Below are 18,305 nucleotides of genomic sequence, written 5' to 3' on the forward strand. Positions count from 1 at the left end.
TCAAGACCCACAGGAAATGGGGGGTCAGTTGCTGTTCCTTCCTGGGTTTGGGTTTGCTTTACTGTGCTGTGTCCCTGTGCCTGCCGAAAGGAACTGGGGGTGTCTGTTGTTTGAGGGCTCACCTCATTCTTCCACCTGCCCTAGGGCAGAGTCACGGGGTCTAACATTAACCAGGAGCTAGCTAGCCACCTAATTCCCTCTCTTACCCTGTGGTCCCCAGAGAAGGAGCTCCAGATTACCTAGGGGAAAGCTGCTGGGTTGAGCCTGGAGGGAGAAGACCTTTAACCAGGCATCGGGAGAGACTGAGGGGAGTCTGGAGGCTGGGGAAGGGCTAAGGAACCTGGATAATAGAATAGAGCCAGGAGTCCCTGCTGGCTACAGAGGTATCCCTTAGCCCTCGGCAGTGTACACGCAGACAGACAGACGATTGGACTAAATTCCAGTCTGGTTGTGACTGGTCATCAAAACCAGGAATTGTCCTTGCCAAACAGGAATGTCCATCCCCCTGAGCAAAGCAGACCCCTGGGTTACAGGAGAGGAATGAGGAAATGCCACCAGGCTCACAGTCACGAGGAGTGGACTGTCCTTGAGTTGCTAGGCCAATTTGGTTAATTATCATTTATTCAGCCTTGGGAATATGGCCATAAACAAGCCCAGCTTGGTGTGCTCAAAGCTTGTGAAGGAGCAGAGGTCCTAGAAATACACAAACTGGTAACGGGGGTGGGAAGTGGGACGGAAGGAAGCCGCTTTAGTTTGCCCTGGGGTTTTGGTAAGTGAGTAGGAGCTCACTGAGCAGGAACAGGAAAATTCCAGGGTTAGGTTATCTAATTGGCTGAAGATAAGGAACTGTCCTTGCACAAAATGTATGCATGGTGGGAGGTGCTCTAAGCTGACGGAACGCCGTGACTCAGAAATGAGGCCATTCTGGTTCTGATGATTTGATAATTTTGGCTTTTGTCCCACTGGTCAGGTCTCCAGCTTTCCCTTAGGCTTGACTGGAGGAAAACTTGACCCAAATTGCATTTCTGCCTTTGACTGAATGATTCAGTGTCTTGGTGGCTGGGAGCCCTGAGGTGGAGGGCCAGAAAGAAGCCACAGCCTGAGTGATCCCCCACTCCACTCCTGCCACCAGGCTGCAGAGAGGGGCTCAGTGCTGAACAGGCAGCTTTTGCAGAAATAACTTACTGACCATATGTGCTGTGCCCTCATCCTTCCTCACGACTTTCCTGCTCCTTGCAGCAGGTGGAAACCACCGGAAGAAGTAAGGATGCTTCAGTAACCCCTGCCTCACTTCTGAACGTAGTGTGAACGCTACGTTCCCGAAAGGCGGCTAGTGCCGAATCTTCGGGCAGAAGCAGGACCTGACACAGAACAGGCTGTTGACCAACAGCTGTGGCAGGATGCAGGCATGGGCTGAGGCAGAAGAAGCTCATTTCAGGAGCGAATGCACGGGACAGGGGAGCAATCTGACCTCAGTTCCTGGTGTTGCGGTCTTCTGCAGGGAAATTTCAGGGAATCTCTACACTGAGTCTGCAATATCCTAAGCCTTCATTAATTCACAGATCCCTATGAAAGTCAGTGCATCGGGAGGCCTGTACCTCCCACGTGATGCGTCCTGTATTCGTATTTTTTAAATTATTTTTTAATTTTTTAAAGTTTATTTTGATTTCGTTTTTAAATTTTTATTTATTTTTATTTTTATGTGCATTGGTGTTTTCCCAGCATGTGTGTCTTTTGAGGGTGGAACTGGAACTGGAGTTACAGATAGCAGCGAGCTTCCATGTGGGTATAGGGAATTGAACTCAGGTCCTCTAGAAGAGCAGTCAGTGCTCTTAACCACTGCGCCATCTCTCCAGTCCCTAATTATTTTATTTTATTTGAGACAGGGTTTCTATGTATAGCCCTGGCTGTCCTGGAACTCTCTGTGTAAACCAGGCTGGCTTCAAACTCATAGAGATCTGCCTGCCTCTTCCTTCTGAAGGCTGGGGTTAATGGTACGTGATACCATGCCGGCCTGATTTCCCTGTATTCTGGCATAAACTCACACAGACAACTGTCACAGTCCAGGTTGAAAAGAGTGGCAATTCTCCATAGGATCGGGCTGTGGTCAGATGGGTTGCTTGCTCACGATGGTCTCTGTGAACCCAGGGACTAAGGACAGATGAAGATGACCACTCAGGATGTCTGGTGTGCCCCTGGGCTGGAATGCCACCATGTAACACTGAGCCACGGAGGCGGGAGGGACTCGACCACACGGTACTCTGTAGAGCAGTTTAGCTGTGTCTGCCCATAGCTGACAGCAGCTTCTGTGACCTGCTGTCTCTGTGCCTGTCAAGCCCAGGGACACCTGTCTCTCCCTCCCGTGTGCCACAAAGTGGTCCACCTGGAGAGGTGATGGTCCCAGGATCCTCGGTGATGTGATGTGAGCTGACATTTCCCCCAGTGACTGGCAATGAGCTGACATGCACCGCGGAGGGCCAGCCTGGTAATTAATGTGCCAGAGGCTTCATTGACAAAGCAATAAAAAGCAAACCCAAGTGAAAGGCAGGTGTGAGAGGTGAGGGAGAAGGACAGGGGTATAGGGTGAGTGTCTGGGGTGGGGGTGGGGGCGACAGTAGGGGGGAAGCAGAATAGGGAAGGTGACTGAACAGAATAAACTGCATCTGTGGATGTGTGAGAGATGTGTGAGAACGTGTCTGGGAAGACCTGTCTGGGAGGATGGGGAGGGGGTGCGTGTGTGTGCATGTGTGTGTATGTGTGTGTGTATGGGGGGGGAAGGGATCAAGAGGAGAGGTAGCCTATGCTTTCTCTATTCAGCCACCTGAACCTGGCCATGAGGAGCCTGCAGGAAGACAGACACTACCTTTCTACGTCCCCTTTCCCTTTGTGTGAGATTTTCCTGTGAAAAAAGAATTAAGTCTACAGCTATAAATAATCTAGTCACAGCTGCAACATCCTGGAGACTTAGGCAGCGTGCTGATGCCAGGCAGCCGGGCTTGGGGGGCAGGTTGCCTTTAAAAACCAAGACGCAAGACAGTCTCTTCCTCTGTGGTCCCTCAGCTCCATCTGGCTCCCTCACCCTTGGGCTTCTCTGACCTACAGAACCTTGGTGACAGCTGATCAGACCGCAGCCTTGGCTTGGGTAGACTGAGCTGGTATAGTGTGGCGCAGTTGGGTGGCAAGGCAGGTTAGGGAATCCAGGGGTAAAGAGAATAGGACAGGAAGGTACAGATCCTGCCCAGAGGAGCCATTTGACTTTACTGCTTTGAAGAGGGACATAGTTGTTCCTGGCAGGCCTACAGGTGGCTAAGAGTCAACTAGTTTCAAGGCCTGAAACATGGGCCAACAATGTCCTCCTTCCTGCTCTCACCTACGCGCTGGGACTTTTTCCAGGTCTCACAAGGGACGGTGAGGCTGGGCTTCATGCAAGACTGTGTGGGTGGGTCTGGGGAAGCCCCCTTCCTCGGAGAGTACCCACATCTGGTTCTTGGGATGAGGATGGATATAAGCTCCAGGATCTGTCTCCAGGCTTGTTCGAGGGCCGAGAGCAGGCAGGTGTGAGGCACTCTACAGCTCAGGTTCAGTCTTCAAAATCTATGGGCTCTGGAGAGGGAGGAGACTCCATGCCTGATCCTCCCTGGCCCACCCACCATGTTCCCTGTAAGCTGCAGGATTCCTGAGGGCAGGGGAAAAACACTTTGCTCTCCTTGTGACCCTGTGACTACACACACACACTATATATATATATACACATACATATATATACATATATACATACACACATATATGTATATACATACACACTATATATGTATATATACATATGTGTATACATACATACACACACTATATATATATATATACATACATACATACATGCGCTCAGGCCCCTGATCAGCTGTCACTGACTGCAGAATCTCCAGCCTTTCATTTCAGAGCCACCCCCCCCTTTCCTGGTTCCATCTCCTGTCCGGCCTTAGCCTCTTCCTTGGTCTAAGGACCTCCAATACCTCTGCTCCCTGCCTCTCCTGCCCTTTTTCTAAATTCTAGACCCATTGGTCCCAGAGGACGTTCTGATTGTCTGGGTCTCGGTCATGTCTTCCCATCCTGGTTGCCAGTAGATGCAGGATACAGAATCCCTAGCTTTTGTTTCCAGAGGGAAAAAGCAAGGGTGATTTCCAAAAACATCATTGAGGAAGTGAAATTCTTACCCTTGAGCCCAAACAACAAACACAAAACCAGGCGGTGGTGGCAGCCCACGCCTTTAATCCCAGCACTTGGGAGAAAGAGGCACTTGGATCTCTGTGAGTTTAAGATAAGCCTGGTCTATAAAGCAAGTTCCAGGACAACCAGGAGTTACAGAGAAACCCTATCTCAAAAAAACAAAACAAAAGAAAAAAAAAACAAACAAACAACAGAGACATTCTGAATATCACCTCCATCTGCTCCTCTCAGCCTCCAATCTCATCCTTTCCAGCATTCTGAGGCCCAGGGCTCAACTTGTAAAGGCTACACCAGTTCAACATGCTTGTGTGTGTGTGTGCGCGCGCGCACACACACACACACACACACACACATGCCTGCATGCACACATACACAAACATGCACATCTTCTAGACACACACATACACACCTTCCACACCCCCCACATGCGTGCACACATGTAGCGCGCCACGGCGCCGCCATGTTCTCAGGGTCTGGCACTAAGCCCGTAGCCGTTTTTGCTATTGTCCCTAGTTGGTAAACAACTTCTGCGCACGCTCGCCACTGGCCCAAGAGTAATTTGATTCCCACCTATCACTTGCTCACACGTCTTGCTCACACGATAGCCTCAGTGTGGTCTGAGCCAATCGAGCAATAACACCTCAGAGGCGGACCAGGCGCTGTATATATTCCCTGTGCCGACGGGCTCGGGGTCTTTTTGCCTCTATCTAAACTTCAGTCTTCTGTGCTCCAATAAAGCGTGTTCCAAGAAGAATCCTGTTGTGGCGTCTTCTCTGCTGGCAGAGTCGCGCGCCGCACACACACACACGTGCACACATGTATAAATACACACTTTCCAGACCTTTCGGCTCCTGCTTGGGAAGTACCACTGTAGAAGAATGGGGAGAGGAGACATTGGGGTATATTCATTCCCCTTGCTCTCTGGAACTGGAGTTAAGGGCAGTTGGGAGGTATATTTCGGTGCTGAGAACTGAACCCAGGTCCTCAGCAAGATCAGTAAGTGTTCTTAGCTGAGCCATTCACCACCCTGTCTGTTCTGGCCCTGGTTCTCTCTAGCGATTGGTCACCTTGCCTCCCTCCAGGTCCCATAAGGCTCTTTGTGTTCCCAGAGTTTTCTTCTAGTTCCTTCTTGACAACCACCTCCAGTGCCCTCCTCCAAAGGGGCACCTCATTCCTGCGGGGACCCAAAACGCAGGGAGCTTTTTAAGATTGGGAAGCAGCAGATCCCTGGCAGATAGTGCAGCATGTGGGACAGGCGTCCAGGGCACACTGGCCCAATTCAGTGGTGGTGGGAGGGAAACATGGGACTTTGGAGCCAGGCTTCTAGTATCTGAATGCTCAGCCCCACTCTTCCTACCTTTGTGACTGTTAAAGTTCTTCTGGTTTTCTGAAACAGGGTCTCTCTGTGTAACATGTAAAAACAGCTCTGGCTGGCCTGAAACTCGCTCTGTAGACTAGGCTGGCTTCGAACTCACAGAGATCCACCTGCCTCTGCCTCCCAACTACTGGGATTAAAGGCGGGCGCCACCACTGCTGGCCTGAAACCAGTTCTTTAACCAGGCTGAGCCTTTGTTCTTTTGGGGACATTAAGATTAATCTTTGGGTTAGGGAGATATGGCCATCAGTAAGTACTTTCCTTGCAAACAAGAAAACCTGGGTTCCACCCCCAGAACCCAGGTAAAAAAATAAATAAATAAAAATGAAACAACAAACAAAAAACCCCAAGGGTTGCAATGGTGCTTGTAATCTCAGTGCCGAGGAGGCAGAGACAGGTGGATCCATGGGGCTTGCTAGCCAGCCAGCTGGCTCCAGGCTGATGACAGAACCTGTCTTAAAAAAGAAAAAGAAGAGCCGGGCGGTGGTGGCGCACGCCTTTAATCCCAGCACTTGGGAGGCAGAGGCAGGCGGATCTCTGTGAGTTCGAGACCAGCCTGGTCTACAGAGCTAGTTCCAGGACAGGCTCCAAAACCACAGAGAAACCCTGTCTCGAAAAACCAAAAAAAAAAAAAAAAAAGAAGAAGAAAAATAAAAAAGATGGCACCTCCGCTGAGAAACAACCGAAAATTGCCCTTTGACCTCCACATACACGTGTTCACACACCAACATTAATCTGTGAAGATTTGCTGTGGGGACTGATAAGTATTTTGAAATCTTGGTTATGGATTTCTCCACCAATGCAATAAGACAAATCCAGCTGAATTGATAAAACCAGGATTAGCACAGCAAAGCACTCCTGGGTGACTCTCGAAATGGGAGAAGGAGAAATCACATGGCGGATCCTGGTCTTAAATACCCTGTGGGCGTGGTCCTGAGCTTCTCCGTGGAAGGAGCCTTGGCTTAGTGGGCTTTCTGAGGGCGGAATATGGGTAGAGGGGGCGGGGACCGAAAGCCGAATTCCCAGCTAAACATCTGGGTGGGGTTTGGAATGGGGAAGTGAGATCTGAGCAGAGATTCCCAACAAGGACTCTAAGACAGCAATTCATTAACAGTTGGCACTAAAAGACCCTGAGGGCACTGGGGAGGTGACTCGGTGGGTAAAGTAGGATCTGAGTTCAAACATCAATGCCCATAGGAAAGCTGGGCACAATGGTACTTCTGTAAACCCAGTTCTGGGAGAGAGCAGAGACAGGTGGATCCTGGCAAGCCTAGCTGAAACATGGGCTCAATGAGAGACCCTGTCTCAAAAAAAGAAAAAAAAAAGGGGGCTGGAGAGATGGCTCAGAGGTTAAGAGCATTGCCTGCTCTCCCAAAGGTCCTGAGTTCAATTCCCAGCAACCACGTGGTGGCTCACAACCATCTGTAGAGGGGTCTGGTGCCCTCTTCTGGCGTGCAGGCATAGACACAATACATAATAAATAAATAAATATTTTAAAAGAAAAAAAAGAAAGAAAAGGTGGGGCTAGAGACACGGCTCAATGCTTAAGGGTGCTCACTGCTCTTCCAGAGGACTCTGGTTCTACTCCCAGCACCCACATGGTGGCTGTGGCTTACAACCATCTGTAACTATGGTAACAGGGGATCCAGTGCCCTCTTCTGACCTCCAAGGGTACCAGGCATGCACATGGTGCACAGGCACATATGTAGGCAAAATGCCTATACACATAAAAATAAATAAATACAAATTTTAAATTAAAAAAAAAAGGTAGAGAGCCATAGAGGAAGATAACGGATATTGATCTCTGGCTTACACATACACACATATGGATACACGTGTGCACATACCTACACACATGCATATACCTCCCATATGCATATAAAATAGGATAGAATAAAATAAAATAGGCCAGTGATGGCAAAAAGAATCCGCCTGATGACAGCTCTTTGTGCCGGCTTATTGGAGCACTGTGAAGAGAATTCTATACCTTTTCTTGGCCCGGAGGTAATGGGTCCATTTGTGTGGGCTGGTGATGCCCTTTCTGGACAGTCTTTACAGGACACTCACTATAGGTATTCCTTTTTCTATCTCTTGGCCCCCTAGGAAGGATACTGCTGGAGACAGAAAGACCAGGATCCTGTCTGTCTAGCATCCATTCCCATCAGCCTTGCCCAGACCCTAAGTCATCCAGCCACATCCCCTGGGGCTGTACCTCCTTCTCAGCCGCGGATACCCAAGGCCTCTTTCCTTTAATGAGCCTTGGCTTCAGCACCAGCCAGGTGTTTTAAGGTCTTCTTTCCTGGGACCTTCTCCAGCCCTTTCAAATCCTCGTGTGCCCAGGCTGAAGCTCCCTGGCTCCCTGCCACCACAAATCTCTCACCCCCTACCCCGCCACACACGCGCACCCACCTGCATATGCGGTCTCTGCAGAATAAGTTATAAGAGAATACCTGTGACCAGTAACTTGAATTGTTCTGTTCCTTGCTGCCCTACTTCCCAAAAGGATCTCCCACCCCAGCTCTGGAGGCCGGATGCTATTCCAGCAACACACAGCTCAACTGGTCAAAGGTCTAGAGGGAAATCAAGCTACAGGTATGCTGTGATGGATGCTGGAGCTGAGATGGTCTCCACAGGGCCTCTTGGTTACCAGGGTAACAGAGATGTCTTTTGCCAAAAGCAAACCCCTGGTCTTCTGCCTGTCTCTGTCACTCAGTGCTACAGGCCTTGTCCGGCACGACTGGCACCTGGAATTCAACCCCAGCACCACATCTCTTGGGCTTTGCTCATGCACAAGAGCAACCCTGGTTTATTTGTTCACGAAAGAACTGTCTAAGTGTTGTGCCATGCCAGGTGCCCACAACAGGTATGCTTCTGTAGGGAAGGGAGGCAAAACCCAGGGAGGTGGAACAGTGCCGTGGAATGCCAAGGCAGAGGTGAGCACAGGACTCTATCCAGGGTACCACGGGGGGGGGCCCTAAGAGGAAGCCTTTGCTGCGCCATCCCTTTCTGTGAGTCCTAGCGTCTCCAGGCTGTGTGTGTGTCCTAGAGTGCAGGGAGAACTGGTGACAGCTATGGATGGATGAGGACAGCAGGGCTGAGAGAGGAGCCACAGACCCACAGATCCCCCCACCCCATCCCCGTCTGCCCGCGGAAGGAAGGCTTACATGCAATCTCCCTGCTCAATAATGCAGACTCTCTGGAATCTTTTATCTTCTCTCGCCAAGTAGGTTTGCCACTATCAATTCCTTTCTTAAACTTCCTAACCTCTTTTATTTTTTCAGCCAAGCTCCTTGGTTGGCCCTGCTTCCTCCTGCAAAACAGGAAGTGTACAGAGTGTGATCCTGCATGTATGTGTACTGCGGTGTATATGTGTCTACGTACAAAGATTCGTGTTCACACGAGGCGAGTATGCAAAAGTAATTGCTGGTACGGTGTACACATTCAAATATATATGAGGCTTGCATGCCTCCCTGAGTATGTGTCAGCAGCGTGGATGTACAGACTAGCATAAGGGTGCTTACGAATGCAGGCAGGGGATATGAGACATGTGTGCATGTGTGCGTACAAACGCGCTGCAGCTTTAGAGTGCAACATCATGATTATCTTTGCAGAAGAAGAGAGTGTCTGGGTTGGGATGTTCCCATCCACCAAAGCTGTAAAACACGGAATGGGTCCTGCTGCAGCCCTCTTGATCCCTTTTGATCTGTGCCCCACCCAGTGCAAGCTTTTAAGAGTGCAGAACAGGCTGGTCATTATGGCACACACATTTAATCCCAGCACAGGGGAGACAGAAGCAGGCAGGTCTGTGAGTCTGAGGCTAGCCTAATCTACAGGGAGAGTTCCAGGACAGCCAGGGCTACACAAAGAAATCCTGTCTGAAAAAAGCAAAAATAGCCCGGCGGTGGTGGCGCACGCCTTTAATCCCAGCACTCGGGAGGCAGAGGCAGGCTGATCTCTCTGAGTTTGAGTACAGCCTGGTCTACAGAGCGAGTTCCAGGACAGCCAGGGCTACACAGAGAAACCCTGTCTCAAAAGAAAACAAACAAATAAATAAAACAAAATAATTAAATTATAATAAATAAATAAAACTGAAGATCAGAACATAACACTGCTAGGGCAACCCTCCCCTGACTCGCTTCCCTTTGCATTTGGAATAAATCAAATTTTTGATTATGGCCTTTAGGACTCCAGTGTTTGAGACTTTGTTGCTTCATCTCCTCCTCACTCCTTGGGCACCCCTAGCTCAGTCACAAAAGCTTTAATATCCATCATCCTCCCCCCATTTTTGGCCTCTGGCTTTGGTTTTTTGAGGCAGGGTTTCTCTGTGGCTTTGGAGCCTGTCCTGGAACTCACTCTGTAGACCAGGCTGGCCTCAAGCTCATAGAGATCCACCTGCCTCTGCCTCCTGAGTGCTGGGATTAAAGGCGTGCGCCACCACCGCCTGGCCAGACTGCTATCTTCACTCCTGTTCGTGGCTTCAACCCAACATGATAATGTTATTTAGTGGGATCTTACCTGGCCTCAAATCTGTGTGTGCGTGTGTGTGTGCGTGCGTGTGTGCATGCATGTGTGCATGTGTGTGCATGCATGTGTGCATGTGTGTGCGTGCATGTGTGCGCGTGTGTGTGTGCATGTGTGTGTGTGCGTGCATGTGTGTGTGCGTGCATGTGTGCGTGTGTGTGTGTTGAAAAAGGTCTTTCTCTATAGTTCAGGTTGGCATCAAGCTCTTTGTAATCCTCCTACCTCTGCTTTTTGAGCACTAGAACTACAGCATGCATTATCTTGCCTGGCTTCTGGGCTCCCAGTTTAAATCGACAGCCCTGGTCCCTCTGTACATTATCTCTGTAAGTGAGCTCCTCCCCGGTACTAGGGCTGACTATTGGTCCAAAGCAGACAGACAGACGGTCAGAAGTGCTTAGGGCTTCAGAGGAAGCAGACTGTAAAAAGAAGGGATGCTGAGCCGGGTCAGGGAGAGCCATCAAACTATGGTGGCCCATCTGACAAGGTTACTGCCAACCCACTGGGACATCGAGAGCAAAGACTGCCTGTCTGTCAGTTGAGTCCTGAATCGGGCAAGGTGGCCAGACTATATATACCACAGTCTGGGATAGCAGGAGCTAAAACCGTCAACTCAGAAGCTAACGTTGTAGAGAAAGAGACGAGGAGCTGCAAGCCAGGAGGAGCTATTTGTACAGAATACATCTGACAAAGATCTGATATCCAAAAATATACCCGGGACTCCTAAGACTCCACCCAGCACTGTACAGCATACCTGGAATCCCGGAAGCTTGATGGAGGAGGCATAAGGATTAGGAATTCAACATGAAAGCTGGAGTTCATCCTGGGCTTTATGAGATCCTATCACAAAACATCAAAAACCAAACCAAAACAAGCAAAAAACAAAAACAAAACAAAACACACCCAAAATCTTATTCAAATATAACTGCCTTTTATATCTACTGTGGACCCAAAATCTGTGAGTGTGTACATTGATGTGTGTGTGTGCATGTCCTAGGGGTACATATATGAGGGTAAGTGTATGCACATGTGTGTCTGTGTGCCTATGGAGGCTGGAGGACGATCTCTGGTGTCATTCTCAGGAACACTGGTCAGCTCCTTTGAGATAAGGCCTGAGGCTCACTGTTAGGTTAGACAGACAAGCTCCTGGGATCCTCTTGCCTTTGTGTCCCCAGAACCAGGATCACAAAATCACACTCCTATGTCCAGCATTCTTATGTGGGTTCTGGGGACTGAACTTAGGTTTTCACACTTACAAGGGAAAAGCTTTATTAACTAGGCCATTCTTTTAGCCCCAGTTTGGTGAGGGCTTTAATTTCCCCTCAAAATAAAGACACTCAGGAGGCAGAGGCAAGGCAGATCTTTGTGAGTTTGAAGCAAGACTGGCCTGCGGAGAGAGTACCAGGGCAGCCAGGACTACACAGAGAAACCCTGTCTTGAAAAGCCAAAAATAAATAAAATAAAATAAAAAATAAACACACTCTCACCACCCAATCCAGCAATTATGCTTCTTGGTATTTGCCCCAAATAAATTCTACCTGGAGGGTAAGATGGGGCATGTTGCAATCCTCGCACTTGGGCAGTGGAGGCCGGAAGATCAGGAGTTTGTCATTCTGGGCTACGTACTAAGCTGGGACCAGCTGGGCTACATGAGACCTTATCTCAAAAAAAAAAAAATAGAATACTTAAGTCTACAAAAATATGCACATAGATGTTTATAGCATCATTGACAAAACTTGGAAATAACCAAGATGTCCTTCCGTATGTAAGTGGATAAATAAATTGTGGTAAAGCCAGACAATAAAGTATTATTCAGTGCCAAAGAAAAATGAGCTATCAAGTCAGGAAAAGACATGGGACAAACTTAGACGCATGTTACTAAATAAAAGAAGCCCGTCTGGAAAGCCGACATATTACACAAAGCCAACTACATGATGGTCTGGAAAAGGCAAACCTGTGGAGACAGCAAAAAGACCAATGGCCAGTGCTGGGTGCAGAGACACAGATACCCAGAGCTCTTGTGCCAGCTCGTGTAGACAGCTGGTGAGCTCCTGCCTCAGCGAGAGACTCTATCTCAGGAGACAAAGTGATGAGGGCCGTAGTGGCACACACCTTTAATCCCAGCACTTGGGAGGCAGAGGCAGGCAGATCTCTGTGAGTTCAAGGCCAGCCTGGTCTACAGAGGGAGTTCCAGGACAGCCAGGGCTGTTACACAGAGAAACCCTGTTTCAGAAAGCAAACAAACAAAAAAAGAATATGAGGTGTTGAGTGGAGAACAATGACGGAATACAACATCATTCTCCTCCTCCACACACACTCCAGTGCACATATATACACATTACACAGGCACATACATATCACACGCGCATGTGGGCACACACACACACACACACACACACAGAGGTCAGGAATTTGAGGGATTGGAGGGGTGGGTAGGCAGAGCACAGAGGATTTTGAAGGCCAGATGCCACAGTGAAGGATCTCAGCCACATTCAGGGAAACCCACAGAGTGCATATCCTCAAGTGAACCCTAATGTAAAGTATGGGCCCTCGGCAACAGCGATTGTGTTCAGGTATTCTCATCAGCCATAACAAGCACTTACTTCTGGCAGGGGATGTTGGCACACTTGTGGGAAACTTCTGGACTTCCTGCTCTGTTCTGTTGTGAGCCCAAACTGCTTGAAGTTTAGTTTTAAAAAAAAAGGGCTTAGCCATGTGGCTCAGTTGGCAGGGCATGTAGCAAGCATCCATGACACCCTGGCTTTGATCCTCAGTGTTCCAGAAGCTGGGTGTAATAGTGCGTACTGGTAATCACATTAGGGAGGGAGAGGAAGGAGCAGCAGGAGTTCAAGGCCAGCCTTGGCTACCTAGGGAGTCCTTCTGAGATTCATGAGATCCCAGGAAAGGGAGTGAGGTGTGGGGTGATGCTCACCTCTAATCCCAGCCCTAGGGAGGCAAAGGGAGGCAGATCTCTGTGAGTTCTAGGAAGCCTGGCCTGCATAGAGTCCCAGGTCAGATGAAGCTACATAGTGAGACTCTGATTGTTATTTTGTTGTTGTTTTTGTTGTTTTTTTCAAGACAGGGTTTCTCTGTGTAGCTTTGGAGTCTGTTCTGGAACTCGCTTGGTAAACTAGGTTGGCCTCAGACTCACAGAGATCCATTTGCCTCTGCCTCCCTAGTATTGGGATTAAAGGCATGCATCCCCACCACCCTGATGTAGGAGTGTCTTAGATCTATCTGTTGCTTTCATTGGTTAATTAATAAAGAAAACTGCTAGGCCTGATAGGTCAGAACATAGGTAGGCGGGGAAGACAGAACAGAATTCTGGGAGGAAGAAAGCAGAGGAAGGCAGATGTCATGGAGCCAGCTGCCAGGTCAGACATGCTGAATCTTTCCCGGTAAGTCACCACTCTGTGGTGCTACACAGATTATTAGAAATGGGTTAATCAAGATGTGAGAGTTAGCCAATAAGAGGCTAGAACTAATGGGCCAGGTAGTGTTTAAATGAATAAAATTTGTGTGTTGTTATTTTGGGTGTAAAGCTAACCATGAGGAAGCCAGGTGGGACGAAAAGCAGGCCTGTGTTTAAATGAATACAGTTTCCGTGTAATTATTCCAGGGCTAAGCTAGCCGTGCGGGAGCCAGGCAGGAAGGACAAAAAGCAGGCCTGCTCGCTTCTTCACTACACCACCGGGTTGTTTTTGTTTTTTTCAAAGAGTATGGAATTCTCAAGTGATTCCCTCCTTCACTGCTTGTTCTTGCATGGGTCGCATACCTCACAGTACACCTGCTAGATTCTCTTTCCTGGCTGGATTTCCTGCCCTGTGTTGGAACTGTAACAGGGTGGTTGTTTTACAACTGACCCAAAGGGACTTTCTGTGAATGCAGGGTCACTCACAGAGTCGAATTCCTTGCCACTGAGGCTAGGGGGCTTGCTTCATAGTCCAGGGCACACAATTCAGTTTCACCAGAGATGGCTTGAGCTGGGGTATGGAGGGCTAGTGGAGTCCTGCATGGCATCAGATAGGGGCATAGGGGATCCCAGCTTTGAAAACCAAAGTTGGACTGAACCAGTGGCTACTAGGTTCCATGTTTAGGCAACAAACCGCGTTGGTCTAGAGTGGGAGACCAGCACCTCACCCTCTGGTGGTTTAGGGTTCCTTTGATCTGGGTATAACCCAGAGAGTACAGCACAATGGCCAAGCATTGAGCTGTCCACTGGTGTCCCTTGGTGCTGGCCACCCACTGCCTCCTGTTAGTGGTGGAGAGTCAGATCTACATTACAAGTAGCAGCCAAGGGAGTGGAGAGATGGCTCAATGTAAGAGCACTGACTGCTCTTCCACAGGACCTGGGTTCAATTCCCAGCACCCACATGGCAGCTCACAAACATCTCTAACCCCAGTTCCCGGGGACTTGACACCCTCACATGGACATACATATAGGGCAGAACATCAATGTACATAAAATAAAAGTAAGTTATTAAAAAACACAACAAATAGTGGCCAAAGTCATGTATGCATCAATAATATTGCTGAATCTGCTAACAGGATCGGTAATTGAAGGTGTGGCTCCCGGTCTGCCATCATACAACACTTCTGAAGGAAAGGCGAGAAGCTTGCAGGCAAGGATGTCAATGTCTGCCTGTTTTATCTTACTTCGTGCAGCACATTCTTGATGTGGGAGCAAATGCACGAACTGAAGACTGGCTCCTTTCAGCCTTGGCCTTTACTCTTTCCTGGTTTTCACCTACTCTGGACGGCTGAAGGCTGAAAGCCAGAACCTTGGGACCTTCCTGGTGGAAAAGCCTCCTTGGGCAGAGCTGATGAGAAGGCCCTGCGTGAGAGGTGAGCGTTGTGCCAAGGCCTCCAGACATCTGCCCACTGAGAGACCCAAACCCTCTCTCTTGCCCAGCGCAGTAACCGCTCCTGGAAAAGATGTGTAGTGGCAGGAGACCCACCATAAAACAAACATGAGAGCTCCACATACAGCAATTTAGAAGATCCTGCTGTGCTGGCTTCCTTCATCCCCAAGCTGTCCTGTTCCCATAGCAACGGGCCTCCCTCCAAACCAGAGCTTACTGAAACTGAAGGCATCCCAATTAACTCCTTCTGATATAGCAGGGCCCTTTGTCCACATGGCCCAAATGTTTCTAACACTGATGTCTAAGACAGGGACAGGGTGACATTGTGGGAAGACGCATAGCCTGTGAGGATCAAGGATCTGAGTTGAACCCTTGGGAGCTACCTGTGCAAACTTGGATATTGCAGCCACCCTTTCGACCTCAGTGTGGCCTCTTGCAATAGGGTGGAAGAGAGTACTTGTTCCTATGGTGCTCCAGGGGAGGGAAGGGGGTATGTAGTATGTTTGGGGATCCTCAGCTTGCAGGCAATTCAGGTCACAGGGTCAGGTGCATGCAGTCTCCTGCTACTGTGCTGTGCCTGAGTAGCAGGAGAGGGCCCACCACGGACACACAGAGCTATGGTTGGTCTGGAAAAGCGGAACCCACAGCCACCGAGGCAGCACCAAGCCTGCAGGTTGCCCAGAAGAGTCCCACCAAACAGCCCATTGATTCCATCTTGAATGGAGCAGCACCCAAGCTCGCAAGACTCTGGACTTCCAGAGAGTAGAATGAAAAAATGAAAAACAAACAAACAAAAAACCCAACAAGACAAGTGCTGGAAGTTGACGGAGAAGCAGGAATCATGAGAGAAGGTCTGGGCAGGGAGAGGAAGGTGAGATTGGGCAGGATTAGCTGGAACCACCTGGCAGCCTTGGGGCAAAGGGCCACTGCTGTGCTATCTGCCCAAATCACACAAAAAGACCCCCAGGGAAAGCGACAGCAGAGCCACTGGGCAATACAAATAATACAATACAAACCCTGAACAGGGATGGGAGCCTCACGTCTCCTGTCCTGATTAGACGGCCCTGACGGCTTCCCCTACGGGGCCACGTCTCACGAACCCCAGTCTCAGTTCCGGGCTGTCTGTTCTTTTCCCTCACTTTCCTTTGTACTTCTCTGTCCTGGCCACTTGATTTTCTTTCTCTTGTCTTCAGATGACTCTTCTTTCTTGTCCTGGACTCTCTCCACTTCACTTATTTCATCAACCGTGAAACGAACATAGAAATCTAAACTTTTCCAAGATGGTGGTGGCTCACACCTTTAATCCCAGCACTCGGGAGGCAGAGGCAGGTGAATCTGAGTTTGAGGCCAGCCTGGCCTCCAGAGGGAGTTCCAGGACAGCCAGGCCTATTACGCAGAGAAACCCTGTATCAAAAAACCAAAGGTGTGTGTGTGTGTGTGTGTGCGCGCGCGCGCGGGGGGGGGGGGGGGTAGAGGGGGAGGTGGGGCGGCAGCAGAATCCAAACTTTTCATTTTGAAACAATTCCAACTTTAGTTATTTTCATTTTGGTGGTACTAAAGATCAGATCCAGGGCCTGGCATGTGCTAATATATTAGCTCTCTGAACTAATCTGGACAGAGCTGGGGATGTAGCTAAATTAGCAGAGTGCTTGTCAAGCCTGTGGGAGATACTGGATCTAATCCCTAGTACTGAACAGACCAAAGGAGAAGGCGTAAAAGTGGTTGAGGTAGGAAGATCAGAAGTTCAAGGTCAAAAAAGTTCAAGGTCATCTTGGCTTTCAATGAATTCATAGTCAGCTTGAGCTAGACGAGGCCTGTGGAAAGACAGAGAGAGAGAGACAGAGAGAGAGAGACAGAGAGAGAGAGACAGAGAGAGAGACAGAGAGAGAGACAGAGAGAGAGAGGAGCAGAAAGAAAGAGGGAGGAAGGAAGAGCAAGAAGGAAGGAAGGAAGGAAGGAAGGAAGGAAGGAAGGAAGGAAGGAAGAAGGAAGGAAGGAAGGAAGGAAGGAAGGAAGGAAGGAAGGAAGGAAGGAAGGAAGAAGGAGGCTGGAGAGATAGCTTAGAGGTTAAAAGCATTTGTTTCTCTTGCAGAGAGGCTCTGTTTCCCACATGGTAACTCATCATCTCCAACTCCCATTCCAGGAAATTCAATGCCTTAAGACCTCTGCTGCTGACCAGGTGTGGTAGCACACACCTCTGATGCCAGCACTTGGGAGGCAGAGGCAGGCAGAGCTCTGTGAGCTTGAGGCCAGTCTGGTCTAGGTAGAGAGTTCCAGACTACCTAGAGCTACATTGTGAGACCTTGTCTCAAAAGAACCCCACACCAACCAACCAGCCACACAAACAAACAAAGATGACTGTGGCCACCAGGGATGCACATATGTGCAGACAAAACACTAATAGACATAAAATAAATTTTAAGAAAAAAAATAGAAAGAGGGAGAAAAGAAAAGAGACAGGAAGGAGAAGGAAGATGTCAGACTACATAAAAGTTGCAAAATTTATTAAAAATAATCCCCGATTCCCTTCGCTGTTCCTCCAGACATTAGCCTATACTGAGCTTGGGTTTGTGAGGGTGTACTGAGCCCTAGAGGCTGGTGGGAGATGATGGCTTCTCAGCTGTCTTCAGGAACTGCACCCTGCTAGCTGGAATGTGGAACCGGACAGGAATATTTACAGCTCAGAAATTAGCTGTAGGGGTTTTGCTCCCCTAGAGGTTTGACGTTCAACAGCTTTCAGCATACAACCATCCATCAATCTCTCTTTTTAAATAATTTTCTCTGTGTACATATAGGGGCTCTATATACACATACTCTTTTATCTTCCTGATCTGTTTGAGAGTCGGTTCCCCCCGCCCCATCATTTTACTCTTAAACACTCCCATATGTGTTTTCCAAAAATAAAGACATCCTCCTTTATAACACCGCAATGCATTTATTAAAACAAGCATGATGACAGTTCTGTCACCTGAGACACAGACCTCATCCAAATGTTGACAGGTATCCGACTAATGCCCTTTATAGGAGAAGAAGCAAATTGCTCTAGTCCCAGACCCACTGCAAGAGCACACATTTCATTAGCGTCTGTGTCTCTAGTTTCCCTTACTACTATTTAGTCTTTCTTTGTCTTCCATGACCTTGACATTTCCGGCAGAGGACAGACCACTGACTCTCCCGAAGGCACTTCAGGTTTCCTCTGCCTGCATTCCCTCACGGGTCGGATTTGGGTTCCGCATTTCGAAGGGGCGATAACAGCACAAAAAATTCTGCCGTGGCTGGCTCAGTGAATCCCACTCAGAAGCCCAGTGTTGATTTACCCCACTGCA

This window comes from Microtus pennsylvanicus, chromosome 14, assembly GCF_037038515.1.
Source record: "Microtus pennsylvanicus isolate mMicPen1 chromosome 14, mMicPen1.hap1, whole genome shotgun sequence".
In the NCBI taxonomy this organism is placed as follows: Eukaryota; Metazoa; Chordata; class Mammalia; order Rodentia; family Cricetidae; genus Microtus; species Microtus pennsylvanicus.